Raw genomic sequence first — 5,316 nt, forward strand, 5'->3', positions numbered from 1 at the left:
GATTTTTTTTATTTTTCTTCCTTTGAAGATTGTAATGCCGGGTATGGGGCAGCCAAATCAGCTGCCAACATTGCCCGCTTTTTTATTGAAACCAACCGAGAGCTCTTTCGTGGTATGTTATAATTTAAAGTTATATGTTATCCTTAATGTATGTTTAATTATATGCTTAATTATATGCTTCCTTGCAGAAAGTAAAGCGTACAGAATTCCTTGTTTTGAATTATATATATTATACTATATCTATCCATCTTTTCTCTCTCTCTCCCTCCTCTCTCTCTCTCTCTCTCTCTCTCTCCCTCTCTCTCTCTCTCTCTCTCTATATATATATATATATATGACTACTTCATTTAATCACATAAATCAATATACGAAGATATAATTTTATGCGTAAATTTTCAGTATTTACTTCGACAGTGCTCAATAAATAGAGAAAGCTAGATATTAAGTTATGAAAATATATATGGCAATTAAGCTACTCAGAATATTCCGCATATCATTCTCGTGAGAGTTCTATCTATCTATCTATCTATCTATAATTATTTACTATAATAATAAAATACCTGCTGACACTAGTGTTTCATCCTTTCGGGAATCTTCAGTGCAAGGTGTCAGGATTAACACCAGTTGATCGATTCGAACCCGGCAGCACAAGCTATCTCTAGCTTGATTTGCAAAGACCGTATCCATTCGGCTACCATTAATCGCGTGAAATAACGTTGAAATTAAAAATTTTAATTTTAAATGTTCTTTACGTCAGTCAGACAGTGATTTAATCATTATTTGATGATCTGTGCATAAGAGCTAAATTGACCGACTTAATTCAACTGAAAGTGCTCAACGATAAGAAACGAGTTTCTTAAAGGGGGTTGACATAATTATTTACTATAATAATTAAATACATACTGACACTAGTGTTTCATTCTTTCGGGAATCATCAGTGCAAGGTGTCACGATTAACACCAGTAGATTCGAACCCGGCAACACAAGCTATCTCCAGCTTGATTTACAAAGACCGTATCCATTCGGCTACCATTAATCGCGTGATATAACATTGAAGTTAAACGTTTTATTTTGAAATGTTTTTATTTTTTTACGCCAATTAGAGTGATCTAATCATTATATGATGCATGGTCCGTCTAAAATTATTTCGTCGCTGGTTTTGCATTCGAAAAGAACTCATTTTAAAGATTTAACATCACACCTCCACCCTTGCCTTACAGAAATTTTTCCCACTAGGCGTTTTTCCGTTTATCGGACTTTCATTTTATTTCATATCTTTCAAATAGAATGTCTTCGCCATACTCTGCTCTCCTCCAGGCAAAACCTTTAAAGTACTCCAAACAAGCTGGAAATTGGGGTATGTTTATTAATTGATGTCTAACGCTTATTCATATAATTTCAAAACATTTAGAAGTATCTGGATTTTCGTGAAAAGCTTCCATTCCAATTTAACTCCCTTTGCATAAAACTAGATTAAAGTAAATGTTCCTACATTGCGAGCACTTGCAGCTAAAATTCCGAAATTCACAACTTAGTTCAAGGGTGAATCCTGTTCATGGAAATATATAAACTATACAAATACTTAGCTTCACATAGATAAGTTTAATATAGGTATGTAATATAAATATTTATAATAAATTTAATTTAAATATATATATATATATATATATATATATATATATACACACATATATATAATAAATTTAATTTAATATATATATATATACATATATATATATATATATATATATATACTCGCATTTAGGTAAAAATGCACGTTCGTATAAATAATTGAATTCATTCAAAACATTTCGCAAAAAACAAAAACAACTAAATGACATCTACGTAAATCGCGATGTATCCAAAGCCAAAGCAGTCGTGCGAAATGGTTCAGTTTTAGCTTACCATGGGGTCTCGATTTCGAATCTCGTTAGATTCAGCCACTCATAGTTATATATATATGTATATATATATTATTTTTTTCTTCATTTCATTTATTTTCGCCTTTTTCTACTTGACTCATTATATCCCTATATGTCTGCATTTTTTTATATCCACTTTTTCCCATATTTTATTTTTTTTACTTTCCTATATTTAATAAGTACGCATCCATTAAAACTATTCTTATTTATTATTACTCTATAATTCTTAGATTTCTACACCCATCCACCCCATACCCCCGGGTATTTTCCCCTTTTGCTCCACCTTCCGTTTATCGTATTCTCTTACCCAATTAAAATCCTCGTACTATGCACCCCGTATAATTATACCCTTCATATTAATCCTCTTAATACTACCCCTAATAACTTATATTTCGTTTAAACACTGTTATAATCTCAGACACCTCCTCTAAAAATATACCAACATAGCAAAAAAACAAAACCTATTTAATGTAAACCCCTTCCTCACATACAACACATATACACATAGGTTTAATTAAGCAACTTCTTTCAACCAACCTACCCCATATTCCCCCTGAGAATTTGAACGCACACACATGCATTAAACCTACTATGACAGATATGCTATCGACTTACATGCATAACATAATACAAACTATACGCTTATATCACAGAAACCATTATAGCTCCCTCGAACAGCATCAATAATTTCTTTCGCTCCTAATGTAACTATCGCTAGACGTCGCATATCTATTATGTTACCTAGCATCTTCTCCACTCTTCTGATGAGAAGCATTAGGCTTCGAATTTCCATGGTATAAATAGTTCTCACTTACCCAACATCCATAATTGATGTATACCCTTATTGAATACATGAATATATATATATATATATATATATATATATATATATATATATATATATATATAAAAGTGTAAGTGTCTGTCTGGGTGTATGTGTGTCTGTGTACATTTCCCCTCTACGCAATACCTCTGCCAATTTTTAGTCTACATACTTGAAATATATATTTGATATACAGGGTACTAAAATTTGGAAAAATCGATGTGATCGGTTTTTGGCCAGAAATTGAGCGATTAAGGGGTCAAAGTTCAACGATTTGACCTTTGAGAACTCTACCAAGCTCCTCCGACAATTTTGTGTCTACACACTTGAAATTTTAGATATAGGTTCCTTGGACATGGATCTAACTTAATAACTGGATTTTAGCCCCAAACAATAAATTTTAAGGGGTCATAATAAGAGTCAAAGTTAAAAAAAATTGACTGCTATTGTTTTATTGTTGCTCAACATACACATCCAAATACCCGGGCAACGCCGGGCACCCATGCTAGTATATATATATATATATATATATATATATATATATATATATATATATATATATATATATATATATATATACTCCTTACTAATTCCTTAACCTTAAACCATCCCTTCTCTTAACGGAAACCGAATCTTCAGAATTAACATGTTCTCATAAGAACTCAAATTTCGTCCCTCGTCATTCCTGGCGAATTCTCTCTCTTCAAAATTTGAAAAGGTGTTAAAACTTTTCAGTTTTTGTACCTTAATTTTTCTTTCCTGATGATATCTAATATGATTGAAACCGTCTGCACATCGTAGCAAGAAAAAATAAAAAAATATATATAGTTTCTTTACTTTCATATGTGTATGCATGTATATAAATATATATATATATATATATATATATATATATATTGTTATTATAAATTTCTATATTAAATACTAAATATTTTTTCTCAAAACTTTATCAATAAATTGATTGAGATTGTCGGACTGACTTCCTCATCTTGGTTGTTATTGTCACAACGTTTCGGCCGTTTTGCCCTCCGGCAGGTGTTTTGTATCGAACTGGGGAACCGTTTGTTAGGAGTCTCGAACCCAACCCATTATTATTATTACGGGGTTACCGTGTTCGGACTCCAGCTAGGCTTTGGGAAATAGTTGCTGATCTCTGTTTTGAATGTTACTTTTTCACTGCCTTCGTTCAGGATTGAACTCAGCACCTTTGGGTAACTGTAAACTTTGATACAACGTCTGGGACCACTCGGCCATATGTCATTAGGAAATACGGACAATTACTTTATCAACAAATGTTTGGTTGATATTAGTATGAATAATAGAATACGCTCTCTCTCTCTCTCTCTCTCTCTCTCTCTCTCTCTCTCTCTATATATATATATATATATATATATATATATATATATATATATATATCACACGTATGCACGCATACATGTTTGTGTGTGTGTGTGTGTGTGTGTGTGCGTACGCGCGTGTGTGTGTCTGTGTGTGACAGAAAGGGAGAGAGAGGCGGAAATAGAAATGAACAAAATAAAGTAAAATGGAAAAGACAACAAAAATAAAAATGATAAAATTTCAAAAAGTACTTTTTTTTTTTTTTTAATTCAATTTTCACCCCAAACAAGGCACAGTGCTACTTTGAAGCAGGGGGCTACTATTAGGGACTTAATTAGCGGGGTCATTATGAAGGGAGAAGAGTAGAAAGATGTTTGTTAACATTACACTTGAATTTCTGCATATCATTGCAGTTGGGAAAGCAGAATCCCGGAAGGGAGTTCCAAAGACCCGCAGTTCTGGGGAAGAAACTATTGGAGTAAAAGGCTTTCTTGCACTGTAAAGGGATGAGACTTAGTAGCTTTCACGACACACACACACACACACACACACACACACACACACACACACACACATACATACATACACACACAAACACCACACACACACACACGCATATATATATATATATATATATATATATATATATATATATATATAAATGAAATTTTCTTTTCTTCAATTTTAAAAAAAATTGTATCATTTCTCTTTTTGGTGTTTTTACCGTTTTGGTCTATTTTGTTCTTTTCTATTTCCGCCTTCTCACGAACACACACATATAACATAGATATATGTATATGTGTGTGTGTGTGTATGTGTGTATTATATATATATATATATATATATATATATATATATATATATATATATATATATATATATATACAGACACACAGACAGACGGAAAGCGCTTTAATATAATATTTGGATTAACGCAGATTTCGTATTTATTATTATATTATATTGTACCCGGTATATAGTAATGATTTAAAAAGTTAAAAAAAATATATCGTACGCCACCACCGAAAATCGAAACCAAAATGTTTAGCTAACGATAGAATTTTTCCTTTGACGTTAATTCCTGAGTTATAAAAACATGTTTGCTACAAAGCTAAAAATTAAAACATGAACCAATAGCTATTACGTTACGCATGCATATTTGTAATGCCGTCGTTCTACCTTCATCTGGCAAATTCCATTTGTTTTAATTTCACACTTTTGCACCGATTTCCC

The sequence above is a fragment of the Euprymna scolopes genome, chromosome 6 (genome assembly GCF_053919585.1).
Source record: "Euprymna scolopes isolate OS-2025 chromosome 6, ASM5391958v1, whole genome shotgun sequence".
Classification (NCBI taxonomy): domain Eukaryota; kingdom Metazoa; phylum Mollusca; class Cephalopoda; order Sepiida; family Sepiolidae; genus Euprymna; species Euprymna scolopes.